The sequence below is a fragment of the Dromiciops gliroides genome, chromosome 2, assembly GCF_019393635.1.
Source record: "Dromiciops gliroides isolate mDroGli1 chromosome 2, mDroGli1.pri, whole genome shotgun sequence".
Lineage (NCBI taxonomy): Eukaryota > Metazoa > Chordata > Mammalia > Microbiotheria > Microbiotheriidae > Dromiciops > Dromiciops gliroides.
This window is the reverse complement of record NC_057862.1, coordinates 164,748,261-164,770,841: the sequence shown is the minus strand read 5'-3', so window position 1 is coordinate 164,770,841 and position 22,581 is coordinate 164,748,261. Positions and strand designations below refer to the sequence as shown.

The 22,581-nt window shown below is 37.1% G+C and overlaps 1 protein-coding gene across 1 annotated transcript in view; it reads right to left on the bottom strand.

Moving 5' to 3' along the window:
* Window positions 1-22,581, bottom strand: part of WDR72 (WD repeat domain 72) — a 255,840-nt gene that overhangs the window by 114,304 nt on the left and 118,955 nt on the right.

Here is a 22,581-nt window from a genome sequence, read left to right as displayed (position 1 = left end):
AAAAAAAATGAGACCAATGATCTGTATGACCTTGGGTAAGTCAATTCACTGGCACAATTCTCCACTTCTTCATCTGCAAAATAGAATACCAGATCTCTAAGATTCCTTTGGAGGTAACAAATTCTATGATTCCATTTGACAGAGCAAGTTTCCTTTTATTCTAGAAAGATTGTCATGTTAGAGGATTAAAATGTTTCCTTCTTAAAATTCATTTTAAAAAAGAAGGCTAGTTTCCTTATCAAAACAAAGGAGTTGGCCTAGGTGGCCTCAGAGGTCCATTTTATCTCTTGACTTATGATCATATCAAATCAATGACTCATTTGGAATTTAAACATGTCATGAACATCAACTCTATTAGGTGTTAATGCCTATCTAGCAGGCAGGTATTTTTAAAATGCCCAATTCTTTCCTCGTCTTTCATGAGGAATTTGTATGGTACTTTAAGGTTTGCAACACTTTACATAGATGATCTTATTTAACATTCACGGAAACCAGTTTCGTCATTACTACATGTAGTATTGTTTGTTGTTGTTTTTTTGTGGGGCAATGAAGGTTAAGTGACTCGCCCAGGGTCACACAGCTAGTAAGTGTCCAGTGTCTGAGGTTGGATTTGAACTCAGATCCTCCTGAATCCAAGGCCAGTGCTTTATCCACTGTGCCACCTAACTGCCCCTTACTACATGTAGTATTAAGGCAATTAGGTGGTGTAATGGATAGAGTGCCGGGCCTGGGGTCAGGAAGACTCATCTTCCTGATTTCAAATCCAGCCTCAGACGCTTAATAGGTGTGTGACACTAGGCAAGTCCCTTAACCCTGTCTGCCTCAGTTTCCTCATCTGTAAAATGAGCGGGAGAAGGAAATGGCAAACCAGGCCAGTATCTCTGCCAAGAAAAACTCCAAGAGTCAGACATGACTGAAACAATTGAACAACAACAACAACATTAGGTCTTATTATGTTCATTTTACACCGAAAACTGAAGCTTGGATGTTAAACAACTTGCCCATTGTCACAAAGCTATTGTCTCAGAGGCAGGTTTCAGGCTTCCAAGTCTACTACTTTATTTATCCTACACTGCCTCCCAAAGATACATGTTCTTCTGTCTAGAAATTCCTTTGGTTGGCCACTAGAGTAGAGATTTGTAAATTGTGTTAGTCAGATAAATACAGAAAGAAATGCAAAGGGGAAGGAGAAAGGGAGGAAGGATCGCTGATTGGTTATACGCTTGGTACATAGAAGGCAGTTTAATAGTGTTGGGTTCTGTGAAGATTTTTTTTTTGTATTTTTAAATGTTGAATACTAAGCAATCCCTAAGTAAATTGAAATGTACATCCAGGTAAATAAATTATAAAATCTATGAAGGGAGTAACTGTTATTATTCATGGTTGTGTCTTGAACATAGTAAACATCGAATAAAATAGTCAAAAACTTCAATGGATCTGTTACCTCATCAACATGCCTTCCTCTCTAATGATGCATCTTATAAACACTTTCATTTCTGTCCTTCCTGTGCAACTCTTGCCCACGTATTCCCATAATTTTGTTAAAAAGGGTCCATTAGGTATGCTAGATGACTTGTTTTCACTTATCAACCCCACCCATCAGAATCTCCAGCATCCATCCAAGATATAATGGAATCCATTATCCCCTTGTCCCATCCCTGATAATGCCTTACCAAATGTGAACTGTAAACAACTACAACCATGTGCCTGTCTTGTCCCTTTTCAGGTGCTACTTAATAGAGCTGCTTATTGGGTCCAGTAAAAATTTATGTAACCGAATCTCACTAGGACCCTACTGAAGCAAGGCAATCCAGTTAAATTTCCCTAATTGACTCTTCTGCTCTCCATAATTGCTCTTCCAATCTTTATGCATATCCTCAGCTCTCCCACAACTACATATTTCCCTACCCGTGATTATTCCATCCTATTAAAATTCACTATATCCTACCAGGCTCAGTAGCTATGATCCTGACTCTCCTTCCCTTTATGGCTAAACCTTTTAAGAAATCCATCTACACTAGGTACCTCCACTTCCTTCCCTGCCTGGGCCCTCTGCAATTTGGATTCAAGATACCTTTCAACTGAAACTACTATCTTTAAAAGTCACCAATGGTCTCTTAAGTGCCAAATCTAATGGTTTTTCTCAATCTACAACTTAATTGACTTCTGCAGAATTTGACACGGTTGACCAACCACCCCTTCCTACCTAGATTTTCATAAATTTGCTCTTTCCTGGTTCTCCTCCTATATGTCTTTCTGTTCTTTCTCACTCTCCTATGCTAGTTCTTCAACTGTGCTGTGTGCACTAAAATATGTGTGCCACCAAAGGCTCTACTTGGGCCCTGCTCTCTTTCACCTCTATACTTTTTCACTTTGTGATCCCTTTGACTCCCTCAGGTTTGACGGTCACCACTATGAAGATAATTCACAAAATCATATTGCCTTATGGATACCGCAAACTGCTTGACTCCTAGCCATTTCAAATTCAACATGTCTTAAATGGAATTCATCACATTTTCATCAAAATCTTTACCTCTTCCAAACTTCCCTATTACAATTAGAGGAACTGTGCCTTTCTTTCAGTCACCCAGGCTCATTTCAGTGACATCATTGTGTCCTCAGTCACTTATCCTACATATCCAAGCCACTGCAAAATGTCACTTCTACAATCCTACCATCTTGCACACCCCTTTCTCTCCATAACCATCACCTTAGTTCAAGTGTTCATAATGTTTCATATGCAACACTGAAATAACCTTCTGATTGGTATCTCTGTGTGAAGTCTTTCCCTACTCTGATCTATTCTTCACTCACTGCAAAATTGGTTATAATAAAGCTCAGGTCTGACTGTGTCACTGTCTACTCAATAAAGTGATCTACTAGCCTCTATACCTTACTATCAGTTGAGATTATAGACATGTACCACTATACAATGAAGTCCCCACTCAAATTGGCATTTATGCAGCTATACTGTACAAAGCATTTTACATATATTATCTCATTTGAACCATCTAGTGAATTTCTTTAAAATTAAAATGCTAGTGTCATCCCTCTATCTTACCTTTCAACTACTTTGTGTATGTGTGTGTGTTCTTGTATGTATACCGTTTCTACTTGAGCAACCTGTTATAACCTGAAACTCAAAATATATGAGTAAAGGGGGCAGCTAGGTGGCGCAGTGGATAGAGCACCGGCCCTGGAGTCAGGAGTACCTGAGTTCAAATCTGGCCTCAGACACTTAACACATACTAGCTGTGTGACCCTGGGCAAGTCACTTAACCCCAATTGCCTCACTAAAATATATATATATATATATATATATATGAGTAAATATCTAATCTTCAGATCAACATTAGTTCCTCCTCCTTACTCCTCTATGTGTCAAAAGTGGCATTATTTTTTCATATATTTTCTCTTCTAGACTCGAATTCCAGAATCACCTCTGACTCTTCCTTCTCCAGTATCAGCCATAGCAAGGATTAAGTTCTTCTTTGTGACTTTCATCTATCTATTACTTTCTCTTCTTGCTATCATCACCTAGTCCAGTCCTTAATGGGTTCACATTTGGGTGACTGAAATTGCTTGATGATTCATTTACTTATGTCTCACTATGTCCCTAAAATCACCAAAATCTTTCACTGGTTTCCTATTGCCTAATACAAACTCCTTTGGCATTTAATGGTCACTGAAATCTGGCTCTAATTTAACTTAAAAAAATGAACATATTAGAGACATGGATGGTATTTGTTTTGTTTTTTAAGTAACTGACACTGATTAAGAGTAAGGCCCTGGGCATCTAGTTGGCTCAGTGGATAAAGCACTGGCCCTGGATTCAGGAGGACCTGACTTCAAATCTTGTCTCAGATACTTGACACTTACTAGCTGTGTGGCCCTGGGCAAGTCACTTAACCCTCATTGTCCTGCAAAAAAAAAAAAAAGAAAAGAAAAAGGAAAAAAGAAAGAAAGTAAGGATGCTAAGACAGCTAGGTGGTACAATGAATTAGAGCACTGGCCCTGGAGTCAGGAGTACCTGAGTTTAAATCCAGCCTTAGATACTTACTAGTTCTTGTGGGCCTAGGCAATTCACTTAACCTCAAATTCCTCCAAAAATGAAAAAAGAAAGAAAGGAAAAAAGTTAAATTATTTACTCAAGGTTATACTGGTATTTAAAAATGGCTAGCATTTGCAATTAGTTCCTCTGACCCCAAATCCTATGCTTTTTTTTTTTTTTGATTAGGCAATTGGGGTTAAGTGACTTGCCCAGGGTCACACAGCTAGTAAGTGTCAACTGTCTGAGGCTGGCTTTGAACTCAGGTATTCCTGAATCCAGGGCTGGTGCTTTATCCACTGTGCCAACTAGCTGCCCCCTGTGCTCTTTTCAATATGCTATCACTTCTGTAATAGAAAGTTATCAATTTGAGCCTACAGGCAACTTTATATCTTAGTCTAAATATGTGTCCATAAAGTTGGATAAAGTCTGTATCACTAGATAAGCTAAAAATGATGCTAATTTCAGACCATGAACATTAGCTACTAAACTACTGCGGGATTTTGAACTGTAGTGGGGGAGGAGGTATTGTCATGGAAAAAACTATGGATCAGGGCAGCTAAGTGGCACAATAGAAAGAGCTCCAGCCTTGGAGTAAGGAAGACCTGAGTTTAAATTCAAACTCAGACATATGTGTGCCCCTGGGTAAGTCACTAACCCCAATTGCCTCCCCTCCCCAATAAAAAGAAACAAACCCCTATGGATCTTTGAAATTTTGAAGTAAAGTATCCTTACAAGTTGGTAAGATGGTACAGTTAGTCAACTAGTATTTATTAAGTGCTTCTACATACTGTGGTAAGTATTGGGTATACATAGAAAGGTTAAAAAACAAAATTTTAAAACCCACCTCCGCTCTCAAGGAGCCTACAGTCTAATGGGAGAGACAACTTGCAAACAACTATGTACAAAGAAGCTAAAAAGAGCATAAATTGGGGGTAGTCTCAGAGGAGAGGCACTAAGTTTAAGGAGGACTTGAGAAGGTATATATGGAAAGTATATTAGGTATGTTAGAATTCAATTCTCTGTCTCCCCTGGTAATGTTCTGTTTCCACTACATTAGGAAACCTCTTGTGTTCTTCCATGTTGTAATCCTAATGAATGATCAAAATCTTTATTCACAGTCCCCAAGCCATCCTTCCCACCAACCTTCAACCCAGTCCAGGCCCTACTACAGGCCCTCTTTGCTGCTGTTGAGCAAGATGGGGTAGGCAAAGTCAATGTGGCAGCCATGGAAATAGACCCCAAGCTGAAGTTCATACAACTCAATGCAGAAAAGCATTACCTCCAGACAATAAAACTGCAAGGTATCCCTTATTGAAAAAGAAGAGAGGAATAACATGTGACAGCCCCCCATATCAATCAATGCAAGAAGATACACTCATGTATAGATGGGAGGAAATCTCGTAGAGAACACTGCAGTAAGAAAGAATAGAAATATAATCTTTTGTTTTTCGTGGGGTTTTTTGGTGAGGCAATTGGGGTTAAGTGACTTGCCCAGGGTCACACAGCTAGTAACTGTCAAGCGTCTGAGGCCGGATTTGAACTCAGGTACTCCTGACTCCAGGGCTGGTGCTCTATCAATCTTTTTAAAGGAATAGATTGTTTTGTTTTTGTTTTACTAGCCTTAAACATGATAGGGACTTAACAGGTGTTTGCTGAATCAAAATGGGAATATAAAGATCACCTGTAGCAGGGATTCTTAACCTTTTTTCTGTCATGAACTCTTTTGACAGTCAGATGAAGTCTGATAAAATAAAACATATTCAGAATGTTTTTAAATTCATAAAATAAAATAATATGAATATAGAAGAAACCAATCATATTGAAATACAGTTATCAAATTATTTTTAAAATAAGTTCATGACGTCAGTTTAAAAAACCCTGACCTAGATGGAGGGGCAGGAAAAACAAGGAGGTTGGGAAACAAATCACAGATGTAGGATGGACACATGATATAGTACTGATGTGGGATTTCAATTATGCAGAGTACTAAAGCTCTCTCTTCTAAAGCTAGAACAATTGATAAATTTGTGCCTTGCCTTAATGAAAATTCTGTCCTTCAAAACATGGAGTAAATAATAGTAGGAGTTGTTATTTTGAAATTGACTGTAACTAGTAAGGAAAGTAGTGACTTAAGTAGAAATAATGAGAACATTAGAGGAAAAATTTCACTCCAATTGGGTTAGAGAAGTATAGGAATAATCAAAAAGCAGAAATTTCTAAATGAAAAGAAATTAAAAGCAGAATCTTGTAGCCTAGAATTCTATAAGAGAAATTGGTCAAAGAAATGGGAAGCTATCAAGAATGAAATACTAAGGATGAGTTATTCCAATAAGGAATATTGAATGGGAATAGTTTAAAGAGATTTATATAAGGGCACAAACAACTTTGTTTTTCTAAGGATAGAAGATAGAAGCTGTGGAAGGTCATGGATGATGGATGATGAACACAAAGTAGTAACTTGATCCTAGAAGGCTAAAATGATGAGCACTGAAGCTCAGAATGATCTGAGGTTGGAGATAGATACAAAGGACAACAACAACAAAATGATTGGAGCTATTTTATTGTCCAAGAATAATATCAGGGGCAAGAGGAAGATCCAAGAAAGAATATGCTCATTCCCAGGGTAGATGGTAATATAAAAGGTTATTGAGGGAAGGCTGAACTACAAAATCACAGGATGTCCAAGTTTGGAAGGGACCCAATTAAGTGGCCATCTAGTCTAATTTATCTTGAAAAGAAACATATTTAAAATAAAACAGATTAGTTGCCATCTGATTTCTGAACCTGTCAGAAACTAGTAAAAAGGTCATGACAATTAGAGAGCTACCATGGGATCAAAGGCAGTCCAATGTTCTCTTAATTTTTAAGAAAGGGATGAGGATAGCGTTTTCAAAGTATGTACCTCTGAGCTTGACTTCAATCAGTGTCAAAATTCTGGAACATATAATTGAGGACACATGAGAATTTTGAATTGTGATCAATTAGAAAGGAAAACAATAAATACTAAAAGCCAAAGTGGTTCCTTTAAGAATAGGTCATGCTCGGGGCAGCAAGGTGGTGCAGTACATAAAGTACTGGCCCTGGATTCAGGAAGAACTGAGTTCAAATCTGGCCTCAGACACCTCGCACATGAACACACACACATACGCACAGAAATTAAAAAAAAAAAAAAAAAAGAAAAGACACTTGACCCTGGGCAAGTCACTTAACCCTCATTGCCCCACCAAAAAAAAAAAAAAAAAAAAGAATGGGTCATGCCAGACTAAGCCCATTTCCTATTATGACAAGATTCCCAGGTTTGGAGCTCAGGAGAATGTTATAAATACAGTATACAGGGGATTTGAGCAAAATGTTTTTCAAAATCACTATGTCATTCTAATTGACAAGATAAAGATATGTGGGTTCAAATATTTAGGAACATTCATAATTTTTTAATGAATGGATCCAAAAAATAGTGGGTTAATTTCAGCCTAGAAGGAAGTTTCTTATGAAGTGATTCAGTTTTATTTGGTCTTCTGGAGTTCACTATTTTGATCAATGATGTGAATGAAGAAATCAAAATCATATTTGCAGATGACATTAGTCTGAGAAGTATATCTGATACATTGGATCTCTTGAGTATTAGATATCTCAAATGGAAGGGCTCACAAAAATCTTGAACTAAACATGTCCACAGCTGAACTTTAGGGGATTATCTTTCTCCCCAAACTCTCCATTCTTCTGATCTTCTTGATTACTGTTAAGGGCACTATTATCTTCCCAGTCACTGAGGTTCACAACCCTAGAGTCTTCTGCCCCCATCTCCCATATCTAATCTGTTGCCAAGTCCTGTCAATTCCACCTTTGAAACATCTTTTATATGCTCTCTTCTTTCCTCTAATGCTGCCAAATGCTGGTGTAGGCCCTTATCACCATGACTATTGAAATAACCCTTTGATTGCTCTCCCTGGCTCAAGTCTTTGCCCCCTCCAGTCCATCTTCCAATCTGCTATCAAATTATTTTCCTGAAATACAGATTAACAATGTTCTCCCTCAGTCTCCACATTTAGTAAATTCTAATGGTTCCTAATGAACTCCAGGGTCTAACAGAAAACCTCTATTAGGCTTTTAAAGCACTTCATAACCTGACACCTCTCTTTCCTTTAAAATCTTACACTTTAATCCTCTCCACATAATCTATAGTGCAGTGACACTGGCCTCCTTGCTGTTCTTAAAAGATGACATTCCATGTCCTAATTCTAAGCATTTTCAATGGCTACTCCCTATGCCTGAACTCCTATCATCTCTATCTCCTTTCTTCCCTGACTTCCTTTAGATCCCAGCTAAAAGTTCAACTTCTGCAAGGGCATGTCCTGATCCCCCTTAAAGTTAGTGACTTCTCTCTGAGGTTATCTATAATTTATCACACACACATATGCCATGTGTATCACACATATAACATATATACACAGACATATAACTCGTTTGTACACTGTTGTTCACATGTTGTCTTCCCTATTAGACGGTGAGGTCTTTGAAAGTAGGGAATGCTTTTGTTTTCTTTTATCTCCATTGCTTAATACAGTGCCTAGTACACAGTAGGTACTTAATACATGACTGTTAACTAAATCAAGGTGAAAATAATTTGACAGGCTAGTACAATGGGTTAAATTTAATGACATGAAATTTGATAATAAAAAAATTTAAAGTCTTATATTTGTTTTCCAAAATCAACTATATCAGTATAGCCAGGGCTAGACAACTTAATGTGAAAATAATTGGGGGATTTTAGTGAACTTTAAGTGGAATATATGTCACTGTGGTGACAAACCAGTTAAAATTATGTGATCAGGAAAGAGAAACAAAGTGAGTGTCCATCAATTGGAGAATAACTAAATAAATTATGGTATATGAATGTAATGAACTATTACTGAACCATAAGAAATGAAAAAAAGAGAGATGATTTCAGAGAGACCTGGGAAGGCTTGTATGAGATGATACAGTGAACAGAAATAGAACAATTTATACAATGATAACAGTAATAGAAAGAAAAACCACTTTGAAAGACTTAAGAATAATGATCAATGTAATGACTATTATGACTTCAAAAGACAGATAAAGAAGCATTTTTTTTACAAACCTTTTCTAATGGAGAGGTGATGGACTTAAGAATGTAGAATCATGCATAAATTTTCAGCCATGGACAATATGCCAATTTGTTTTACTCGACTCAATTTAACTATTTCATGGAAGGACTTCAACAGATGTGGGTGGGAAGAGGAGAGAAATTCATAAGAGAGTGAATGGATATTAACTGGAACATCAATTAATTCAGTGGATGGCTACGGTGGTGTCCAGGGACTATATATACAATGTGAGGATGATTAAAGAAACAGGAGGTGTTTAACTTGGAGAAGAGAAGACTTGGGGGAAGGATACACAAAATCTGCCTTCATGTATTGGAAGGGATAATCATGGGGGAAAGAGACTGGACTTGTTTTGTCTGATGCCAAAGGGTAGAACTAGGAGTGATACGTCGAAAGTACAGGCAGGCAGATTTCATTTTGAGGTAAGTAAAAAATTCCCAACAAAACTTTAGTAGCTTATCTTTGGACATAATGTTTTCCTTCACTAGAAGTCTTTAAATTAACGATTATATGAACACTTTAGAGGAATTCTTATTGAAGTATGAATTCAACTAGATAAGCTCTAAAATACTCTGATTTACCTGTCCAATCTTCTTTTATACCACTACTCTTTAAGTGATCTATGTTTTAGCCAAATTGACTAGCTTGACTGATATTGTCTTGCATTTGCCTTCCTCCATGAATTCCCCAATACTTAGAATGGACCCATTTCTCATGCACCCCCATTTAAAGTCCTTCTCTTTCAAGGCTCATTTCAAGTGCCAGCTCATCAAAGAAGCTTTCCCTCATCTTCCCAAGCTCAATGTAATCTTACGCTCCTCAGTTTATCCATTTTCAGGATTTCTTCTTTGTCCCTGTTGCCTTTATACCTTGCATCCTACATATTTGTGTACAAATTATAAATCCCCATTAGATAATAAGACTCTAGAGAGTAGGGGTGACATGATTTGTAATCCAAAAATCAGCACTTAACATAGCATTTTAAACAAAGCAGACATTGATAAATATTTGCTGAAGTGAATTATTTAATTAGTGTAATACACCTTCTATATGTCCATCTTATTTATTCAATTCCACTATTGACTCTGTGAGAGCTAGGATTATGTTTCTACTTCTTAGACCCTACCATGCCTGCCCCCTCCATGGCCACCACAGCACCCAGCACAGTGCTATGCAACAAGTTAGCATTAAATAAATACTTATTAAACATTGAAAAAAAGCAAAATGGAGTAAGAAAATGTTGGTAAAATTGAATGAAAAAGCTTTTGATCAAATCAGTTTTGATTTGCACTTCTTTATTATTAGTAATTTCCAGCATTCTTTTATACGGTTGTTAATAGTTTGTAATTCTTTTTTTGAGAACCATTTGTTTACATTCTTTGACCATTCATCTAATGTGGTTTCACTTCATACCCTGAAAATTGGCAAAGATGACAAAAGATGGGAATAGTCAATACTTGAGGGATTATGGGAAGATAGGCACAGTAGAGCATGGTTGGTAGAGCTGTGAATCAATAGAACCATTTTGAAAAGCAATTTAGAATTATATAAATAAAGCAACTAAAAGGACGATATCCTCTAACTGAGAGATTCCATTACTAGGCTTATACACCAAGCAGGACAATGATTAAAAAGGAAGTCCCTACATAGGTTAGCAGTAGCAGTGAGTGAGAGTGTGTGTGTGTGTGTGTGTGTGTGTGTGTGTGTGTGTGCGTGTGTGTGTGTGTGTGTGTGTGTGTGTGAGGGGGGAGCAGGGCAAAGAATTGGAAGCAAAGTAGAAGCTTATTAACTGGAGAATGTCTAAATAAAATGTGATATGTGAATGTAATGTAATACAATTGATGAATAGAGTAGCTTGAACAAACCTATGTGAACTGACAGAGTGAAGTAAGCAGACCCAAGAAAACAATATACATAATGACTACAACAATATTAACAGAAAGAACAACCACATGCACAAAAATCAAAAGTTAAAGTTGCAAAATTATAAACAACACATATGGCTCTAAAGATGATAATGTGTGGGGTGGGGGAGCGGCAGAGTCAAGATGGTGGAGGAAAGGCAGTCAATTCCTAGAGCTCTCCCCCCAAACCCCTCCAAATTTCTTCAAATAATGCCATCCATAAAGACAATTCCAGGAGCAGCAGAATCCACAAAAAGATGGGGGTGAGATAATTTTCCATCCAAGCTTAAAAGGTTGGCGGTAAATATCTGTTGTACCAGGGTGAAAGTGGAGCACAGCCCTGCGGCCACACTGTGCAAATCCAATTCAAGGCCTTGCCATGTAAATCCAGCTGCAGACAGGCCACACAAGAGAAGCCTCTCAGCTACAGCTGTGGCTGCTTCTGGAACTCAACCCACATGCAAAATGAGCAGGCAGAAAAAAAATGCTGACCCTAGAAATTTTCTTTGGTGACAAAGAAGATCAAAATACACCCTCAGAGGAAGATAGCAAAGCCAAAGCTCCTGTATCCAAAGCTTCCAAGAAAAATATGAATTGGTCTCAGACCATGAAAGCACTCAAAAAGGACTTTGAAGATAAGGAAAGAGAGGTAGAGGAAAAAATGGAAAGAGAAATGAGAGTGATACAAGAAAGTCATGAAAAATAGTCAACAGCTTGAAAAGCCAAGTGGAAAAGGAGATACAAAAGCTCTATGAAGAAAATAATTGCTTAAAAATTTGGATTGAGCAAATAGAATCTAGAACCTAATTATTATGAGAAATCAAGACACAACAAAGCACAACCAAAAGAATTAAAAAATAGAGGACAATGTGAAATATCTCCTTGGAAAAACAGCTGACCTGGAAAATAGATCCAGGAGAAATAATTTGAGAATTTTTGGACAACCTGAAAGCCGTGATCGAAAAAAGAGCTTAGATATCATCTTCCAAGAAGTTGTCAGGGAAAATTGACCTGATATTCTAGAAACAGAAGGTAAAATAGAAATTGAAAGAATCCACCGATCACCTCCTGAAAAAGATCTCAAAATGAAAACCTCCAGGAATATTATAGCCAAATTTGAGAACTCCCAGATCAAGGAGAAAATATTGCAAGCAGCCAGAAAAAAGCAATTCAAGTATGGCAAAGCTACAGTTAGGATAACCCAAGATCTAGCAGCTTCTACATTAAAGGATCATGGCCTTGAAACATGATATTCCAGAGGGCAAAGGAACTGGGGTTGCAAACAAGACAACCCTGAGGGACTTATGAAAAATGAAATCCATCTACAGAGAAATAATGGATGGTCTCTGAATACAGATTGAAGCATTTTTTTGTTAGTTCCTTTTTCTAAAGGTTTTTTTTGTCTGTTTTCTTTCACAACCTGACTAACGTGGAAATGTTTTGCCTGACTATACATGTATAACTTATATTGAATTGCTTGAGTTCTTAAAGGGGGCTGGGGAGGGAGGAAGAAAATTTGGAACACAATATTTAAAAAATCAATGTTAAAATGTAATTTGTGAAAATAAAATTCTAAAATAGATAAATAAATGAATGAATGAATGAATAAATAGATGAATGAATGAATAAAGATGATATGAGAAAACATTCATACCTCACCCCTTTGCAGAAGTGGGAGGTTGACTAATATACGTTGATCATATTTTAAAACTTGATCAGTACGTTGATCAGATATGCCAATTTTCACCTTCTTTTGTCTTTAAAATATACAAGCATAGATACATAGCAGGTAGGTGGCACAATGAATATAGTATTGGCCCTGAAGTTGGGAGGATCTATAGTCAAAGCTCACCTTAAACACTTACTATCTGTGTGACCCTGGGCAAGTCACTTAACCTCAATTGCCTTAAAAAAAAAAATCAGGAGCCATCTCCAGTCATCCTGATGTATATCTTGCCACTGAACCTATCTGACTCTGGAGAAGAGAGTGTGGTTGGGCACCTTGCACAGGCCTCCCTCACTTAAATTCAATTCACTGCAATTCATTACATCAGCCCAATGTCATGGTCCTCTTTGAGAATGAAGAACAAACAACAACAACGATAAAAGTATATAGATATAGATAGATAGGTATACATACACATATACATATATATATACATACACACATAAATTTATACAAATGTATGTATGTGCATAACTTTTAAATACATTAAATTATAGTTTTTGAAAACACTATCATTATGTCAGATAAAAAATAGATAGCATACATACATACATATAAAATCTCAATTACTTGCATGTTATAAAGAGTGTATATGGATAATCACCCATCAGGGATGGCATAGGAGAGATGCCCTAAAGAGGAAGGAAGGTTGTATTCAATAACATCGAGTATCTTTTCTAACTTTAAGAGTTTATACCTTGACAAATTTAATGATCAGTAATTAAGAGTAGATTTTTTTATCAGTATGTAGCTAAATTTTAAGTCATTTAAATGCATGTATATATCATATACTATATTGACTTCTCTGTTTAGGTATTTGAAAGGGTCTGATCCTATCATTTTTGCATCCCAGATCTAGAGGTGGGAGGATACTGAGGTCATCTAACACAATCCCTTCATTATATATATGAAAAACTGAGGTCCAAGGAGGATAAGTGATTGGCTCAAAGTCACACCTGAAGTAAGCACTAGGTGAGATTAAATTCAACTGACTTCAGACCCAAAGCTCTTTCCACCATATCATATTGGATGGATGGTGCTAAAGGAGATTCAAAAGAAGGTCACACTACAATAAAATTCGTATGTTATGGCTTATCAAGTCATAAAAACATATTTTACTATACCAAAGAGTTAAAAATTCTAATCAATGATTTAATGACAAAGAAGATTTCTAAAATTGATCGACTACAGGGGGCAGCTAGGTGGCACAGTGGATAAAGCACCAGCCCTGGATTCAGGAGTACCTGTGTTCAAATCCGGCCTCAGACACTTGGCACTTACCAGATGTGTGACCCTGAGCAAGTCACTTAACCCCCATTGCTCCCACAAAAACAAAAAGAAAATTTATCGACTACAATAAATACTTAAGTTTAATAATATTTATATGTACATAATACCCACTCTCTCATTAAGACACACACACACACACACACACACACACACACACACCTTCATATAACTATGATTAGGTAATATTTGAAAGACACTTTTCATGGGCTCCTTTATTACCTGAATTCCCAAAACTTTCCAAGAAAGATAAAATATGTTTTCTTCTATTTCTTCTAAGCCTTAGCATTTTGCCCAACCTTTTGTTTTTTATAACCTTTGGGGCTACTATGAGCTAGCTCAGTAAAGCTAAGGAGGGAGTTCTGTTTATTGTCAGGGAATAGAGGGGTAAAGAAGGGATGTTCTCCAGACCTATCCATCCTTTCTCCTCCATGCTCAATTCTAGGGGAGTTGGCTTTTAAAGTTGCAGAGGGAAATCTGCATATGAAAGTGCAACAGCAGGTGGGGAGGAGAAGAGAAGAGAGCTGAGCCCAACAAAATCTCTTTGTCCTGAGGGCAAAGACCTTTGGAAAGTATTACAGAGAAAGCAAGTGTGAAGGGTAAATCCCAGATGGTCAGCAAGCATTTTGCCTTTCAAGTCCTCTAACTCCTCCCCACATAAAGTACCCTGATGATAATAGAAAAAAAAAATCTTCCTAAAAACCTCCCAAAACCAAAACACATTTTTTACAAGACAGAGAAACCTGGAAGAAAAAAATTTGAGATGCATGCACATTTCCTTCAAATCAAAATGGCAGACTGCTCCTTTAGTTTCTTTCCCTCTTTTCCCTACTATGTAGAGAACAGTGTCCCCTTGATGCTTGATTAGAAAGACCAAAAGGCTTAACAATCACCTGCTTCAACTCCAGCCCAGAAGTGGGAATACAAATTCAAACAATTTCCTTATTATGACAAAAAAACAAACAAACAAAAAACCCCCCCAAACTTCTGACAAAATGATGAATGGATGCTACCTGGGATGCATTGTAAAAGGCTTAGAAGTATGTAAACTACCTTAAATATAAAACTAAATCAGTAAAAACAGTTTCTTAAACTAATGGTTTTTTTGGGAAAAATATTTAATTATGCTACATGTGACTTGTCACCTCAAAATATTTGATAAGGAGAAGAACTAGGAAAATTAATTCCCTGCCCCAAGGTGGGGGGTTTAAACAATTACTTATACTATTAGACTTGATCAATGTTTGACTATTTTTGCTATTTTTCCCTTTCTTTTTTATTCTTTGTTAGAAGGAATGGCTTTGGTAAGAAAGTACATACACATTTACACAAAGATATATATGTACATACACATACACATAAAAATATAAATACATTTATATATATTCTCAGGATTATAGATTTAGAGCTGGTCATAAGGTCCAATCCCCTCATTTTTCAGTTGAGCTAACTTAAGTCCTACTACTATCTATGGGCAGAAGTTAAGTGACTTGCCCAGGGTCACATAGCTAGTTTCTGTGCTAGTTGTTAGGGATCTATGGACAAACAAAACAAAACAAAACAAAATAGACAAAACCAGTCTCTACTATCAAGGAGTTACATTATTTATTTATTATCTGTCTCCTTAAATTACCATACAGCTAGGCACTGAGTCAGGAAGACCTGTGTTGAAATCCAGCCTCAGATGCTTACTGGGCAAATCAAGTAACCTCCATTTCTATTTCCTCAAGTATAAAAGAGGATTAACAGGGGGCAGCTAGGTGGCGCAGTGGATAGAGCACCGACCCTGGATTCAGGAGTACCTGAGTTCAAATCCGGCCTCAGACACTTAACACTTACTAGCTGTGTGACCCTGGGCAAGTCACTTAACCCCAATTGCCTCACTAAAAAAAAAAAAAAAAAAAAAAAAGAGGATTAACAATAGTACCTCCTTCCCAGGGCTGTAGTGAGGATTGTTAATATGACTATATGGGTCACCTGGATTTGAGAGAGGTACCTTATTAACCAAAAGTATTTTTTATGAAACCCTGGCTTAATAGGAGCAAAATATCCTTCAACTGAACTCAAAACTGTACCTAGATAGTCAGCAGAAAAAAGACCCTACTAGTGTTTTCTTTTCCCTCAAGATAGTAAGTCCTTATCTTATGATGACATCTTGGCATCCTCATCCTTGCCAAACTTTTTTTTTTTGGAAACCTGTAATCTTATCATGATGCTTCTGTATTTCCTCCATACTTGTTATAACTGAAATTGTTAAACTGCTTTTTGCTTCTGGGTTGATTTCTGTATCATACTATTGAAACTGACAACACCCTGTAATCAGTGGACAAAAAAACCATATATACCCTCAGAAATAGGGAGTCTTTGAGCTTCTCTCTTAGGAGGGAGTCTCCATATGATCATGTGTTGGATATTTCTTCTTGGGATAAAATGTTAAATTGTTATTATGTTTTTCCTATCCTTTCTCTGATCTGGTTTCTGTGAGGTACCTACTTCTGGTAAGAGAGGAAGAAATAGCCTTTTCTGATCCGGGTGAGCAAATGGTAGGAGATATTATTGATATCTCAGACCTGTTTATTATCTTGTAGGAGGATGGTTATGAAAACTGTATTTAACATTCAACAGGATCAAACGAGGTAATATTTGTAAAGGAGTTAGTAGAGTGCCTTGCACATAGTAGGCTCTATATCAGCATCAGCATCATCACCATCATGCATGCACTTATCTGCAAATATATGCTATAAACCCAGGAGAATATAAGTTTCTGGAGGGAAGTGACTGTTTCATTTTTAACTTTGGATCTATAGCACAAAGCACAGTATCTTGCATATAATAGGCACTTAATAAGTATCTGCTCAATCATTTTTATTCACCAGCTTGCCATGCACTAACTATGCAATGGGGTTTCATTTGCTATACCTCAAATGCCCGGCCACTACCTCTTCAGCTGTTGAAAACCTAACCATCTTTAATGTGCAACTCCAAAGTTACCTTCTCCCTGAAGCTCTCCCAGATCCTGCCTCAGCTCTCACATATCTCTCTAATGAATGTATTACATTTTCAGCTCTTTATATTAGTGTCTTACACTATTAGACTATAAGCTCCTTGAATAGCTAACAGGAGTCTTCCATAATAGATTTGGTGCTAGAAGGGATGTAAGAGGTCATCCTGTCCCACTCCCTCAAATGATTAAAAAGTAACTTGCCGAGGGGCAGCTAGGTGGCAGTAGATAAAGCACTGGCCTTGGATTCAGGAGGACCTGAGTTCAAATCCAGCCTTAGACACTTGACACTTATTAGCTGTGTGACTCTGGGCAAGTCACTTAACCCTCATTGCCCCGCAAAACAAACAAAACAAACAAAAAAGTAACTTGCCCAAGGGCAGCTAGGTGATGCAGTGGATAAAGCACCAGCCCTAGATTCAGGAGGACCCGAGTTCAAATATGGCTTCAGACACTTGACACTTACTAGCTATGTGACCCTGGGCAAGTCATTTAACCCTCATTGCCCTGCAAAATTTAAAAAAAAAAATTTTTTTTTAAAGTAACTTGCCCAAAGTCCTTGGCACAATGGCACATCTAAGTTCCAAACCCAGGACCTGGAAGCCCAATGCCTCGTTCCACTGCACCAGGCTGCTGATTAGATAATAGTTAACAAATACCGCTGACTTACAGAAACATAATGACCTAATTATTGGTAGCCAGAAGACATGTCTGGCCCTCCAAAAAAACTATTGCTGGGGCAGCTAGATGGCGCAGTGGATAGAGCACTGGCCCTGGTTTCAGGAGTACCTGAGTTCAAATCTAGCCTCAGACACTTAACACTTACTAGCTGTGTGACCCTGGGCAAGTCACTTAACCCCAATTGCCTCACTAAAAAAAACAAAAAAACAAAAAACAAAAAACAAAAAACAAAAAACAAAAAAAACTATTGCTGATACCTGTGAGACCCTAACTTTCCCTTCTAAGAGAAGATACATTCTAAACTTCCTCAGCAGGAATTCATAATGGATTTTCCCATAAAGAAAACATTTTAAGAGATGGATAGTTGTAGTGGAACAGTATTAATGTTGTACTTCAGGTATATTATGGGTTAAGTAGGATTTTGTGGACTAGTTTGAAACCTAATCACCATTTATAACATTACTTCTCTGAGGAAATAGGCTGTGAGTTCCAAACAACCTACTTAGAAATGAACGTTGAGAACAAACTCATCTCCTTAAGTTGAAGGGAGGCTACCTGTATATCTTTTATAACCTCAATTTGTCCACTGATATTGCTTGGCTTTAACTTAAATTTTATTGTTACCTATATTGTATGACATTCACTTTATTAAAGTCTCCAATACGGTAGAATCTCATTCAATTTTTAATAATAGTCTTTTTTAATAACAGTAAAAGCATTATATACCAAAGTGCCAGTTAATGCTGCTACAATGCCGTGTAGAATTTTAGAAATTAAGTAGAAAATCCTTGAATATAATTTTAATTGTATCTTGATACACTACTCCAAAAAGAAATTAATTGGCATATAAATCATTTCATAGTAAAACTTGAAAAGCCCTTAAAACCAAATGTCTGAATAAATCTTTAAAATGTATATCCAACTTTAATGGGGGCATTTTCTGAAATAGGATTTTTTAAAACACCAAGACATAGTATAAGAGATTTCATAATTAAATCTATTATTGCAAATGTTTAATTTAACCATCACCAACTCCTTACCAATAATAATTCCATAAATTTTATGGATGTGTAAACTGAGCAATTTGGGAAGCTAGGTGCACAGTGGATAGAGTGCCAGGTCTAGAGTCAGGAAGACTTGAGTTCAAATCTGGCTTCTGACACTTGGTAGCTGTGTGACCCTGGGCAAGTCACTTAACCCTGTTTGCCTCTGTTTCTTCAACTGTAAAATGATCTGGAGAAGGAAATAGCAAACCACTCCAATATTTTTGCCAAGAAAACCCAAATGTGGTTACAGTCAGTCATGATTGAAAAATGACTAGACAATCTTAATTTTGCCATATGTCTAATTATTTAAATATTTCTTATTGTCTGAAATTACTCTATAATGCCACTATGATAGATTTAGGCCCAGACTAGGAGCCACCTATATTTCTCTATTTAATTATTCAAGTGACAGTGCAGAGAGGTAGAAGGGAGAGAAAATAAATGCTTGCTAATAAAAAACATTTTTAATTAAAAATAACATTCACAGAGAAATCCACCTGATAAAGTTATGGAGCATACAAGTGAGAAAATACTATTCATATGCATTTGTTGTGAAAATTGTAAGAAACTAAACAAATATTGTTATCTTATACTCTGCATGACTTTTGCAACAACTCTACCCTGATCCAAATTTTCCCACCCCACTTTCCCAAGTCCACAGTACATGGAATGAAAACCAAAGGGACGGAGGGAGAGAGAGCAAGGGCGTGGAGAGAATGAGAGCAAGAGCCTGCAATAGTAGCAATGGGCTACTACAAGAGGTCAAGAAAAGAATAAGGCTATACATTACATTTAAAGGCAACCAAACCCATCTCTTTGAATAGACCAATCCAATTTCTTTCATGTCCTCCCCCCACCAAAAAGGTTATTATATACTTTCTTCCTAATCTTGCTTATATCCCTTTTGCTCCTTCTTACCAAAACTATCCTAGTTCAGGCTTTTATTAACTCATGTTTAGACTAGAATAATCATCTGCTAATGATTCCACCTACTTCCATTCAATCCATCTTCCACATGGCTGCTTATTTAACTTTCTGCCCAAAATACTATTTCCATCACATTCTTCTACTCAAAAATCTTCAAAGGCTCCCCAAGAACTATAAAGTCCAAAACTTCTTCATTTGGCATTTAATGTTCAGAATTTATCCCTAACTTGATTTACCTTTCTGACCTTATCTCCCCCTATTCTCCAACCTGAAACCACCCTAAACTGAGGGGGCTTTATTCACTGTTTCTAACATGTTCTTTCCATTTTTCCCTGAAGAAGAGTAAACCTTCTACTCCCTAGTGATCCTTCAAAAATAAAATCAAGTCCTTCCTCCCTCTCTGAACTTTTTAGCTTTTCTTTTTCTTTCTTTTTTTTTTTTTGTTAAATACAACAAAATGTTTAATGAGCAAATTTGTCTTTTTAGCAAATATGAAACTGCCAGGGGAGGGGGAGGGGGAGGGGGCGGGACAGAGAGAAACAACATCTCTACTACTTAAGAAACCATCATGGGAAGGGGGTGGCTTTCCTTGACCATTCTAGCCCACATGGATATCACCCTCCTTTGAAACTCCTAACATTTAATCACATACTGCTTTATAATTTAACTTAACCTTGTATATTGTCCAGTCTCCTTGTTTTACAGGTGAAAGAGGGTAGGAAAGCTAATGATTTGCTCAGGGCCTCTCACACACAGTTAGTAAAGAGAAGAACTTGGAATATAGACCAGAACCACTGAGGCTGAATTCAGTGCTGTTTCTAGTATAACTTGGCAATATCTCCCAGGAAGAATCCAGGTTGGTCTTCTTTCTTCCTTTCTTCCTTTCTTTCTTTCTTTCTTTCTTTCTTTCTTTCTTTCTTTCTTTCTTTCTTTCTTTCTTTCTTTCTTTCTTTCTTTCTTTCTTCCTTCCTTCCTTTCTTTCTTCCTTCCTTTCTTTCTTCCTTTCTTTCTTTCTTCCTTTCTTCCTTTCTTTCTTGTTCATTTATTCATTTGTTTATTTATTTGTTTGTCTTCTGGGGCAATGAGGGTTAAGTGACTTGCCCAGGGTCACACAGCTACTAAGTGTCAAGTGTCTGAGGCCAGACTTGAACTCAGTTCTTCCTGAATCCAGGGCCGGTGCTTTATCCACTGCACCACCTAGCTGCCCCAGAATCCAGGTCCTTGAGGATAAAGATTAGAAGAAAGATATAGTATTACATTGTGTTTCCCATGGTGACTATCATAGTGTTATCTGCATAATAGGGATTTGGATTTTTTGTTTGTCAAACAGATTCCATTTGCTATCTGGTCTAATGGAGCAAAATTTGGCATTAGAGAGAGTGGATGCAAGTATCTGCTAGATTCATGTTAGTTTCATCAACTGTCCTCTATCTAAACTGAAACAGGGCTAAATTGCAAAAAGCCTCCTAGAAAGCATGGCCACCCCTCTGCTATATCTTTGGACATATGCCACTTTTCATTTTGGAGATAGCAGAGTTCAGTCCTATTGTGGCACTATGGACACAGCTAGTTCCATCACTGCCAAGCATTCATAGCAGCTAAACACGCCTCAGCCAAGTAAGAGGCACCAAAGTCATATTTACAATTGAGTAGGGTTCTCATTTCCTTTGGATCACATAATAGATAGTTATCCCAGAAGAGAAAAATGACACAAAGACGTATGATGACAGATTTCCCCTCCCTAGAAACATGGAGAAAGTCTATTTGAAAGCTTACTGGAGATTTATAAACACATCCCTTGGAAGTGTGTAGGGGAAATATGAAATAAAACTTGAAATTAAATCACTAGTCCTTCAGAAAACCAAAGATTCTTCTTGATTGACCATATGGATTCTATATCTCAAATTACTAGGAATCAGAATGCATTCCTAAAGTCACCAATACATCACACAGACTTTAAAATATCAATGACACAATTCTGATTCATTCACTAAAGTCAGCTATAAACTCATGTCTGTTCTACTGCATTTGGAGAGGGATTATCATGCCATTAGTTCATCATCATTCTTAATTATTAATCATCTATTTATTAACTGTAAGATACAATAGTGAATCTAGGATCTAAGGAAGAAGAAATAAAGATAATTAAAACTTTATTTTCTTGCCCCTGAGAGGCACAATGGTATAATGGGTATAAAGATGACTCACAAACCAAGAACATCTGGGTTCGAGTTCCAAATTGTGCCTCTGAAACATGTAGGCTGTGTCACTCTAGACAAGCTGCTTGCCCTCTCAGCGCTCTGAACAACTCTCTGAAACTTTAAAGTTGCAGAGAAGGCATCTATGCCAATTGAGAGAGGTAGTTTCCTCATTCAAGGAGTTCTCTATACCAGTGAAATAACAGTCCCTATACCTGCCCTTTAAAAGATTATAATAAATTGAGCTTCATTTCTAGGAAAATAAGTCACAAAGGATTTATTACATAACCCAAAATAGTTTTTTTTTTTTTTTAGTGAGGCAGTTGGGGTTAAGTGACTTGCCCAGGGTCACACAGCTAGTAAGTGTCAAGTGTCTGAGGCCGAATTTGAACTCAGGTACTCCTGAATCCAGGGCCGGTGCTTTATCCACTGCACCACCTAGCTGCCCCCCAAAAATAGTTTTTAATGGAAGGTAAAAGTCTCCTTGGGTTTTATTTCATTCAAATACCTTATTTTATAAGTAAGAAAGCTGATGTGGAGAAAGCGCATGGGGTTACAGACTTTTAGAGCCAAAAGGAACTTGAGAAATCATCTAGCACAAAGTCTTTTCCTCCTTTTACAGATGAGAAAAAAA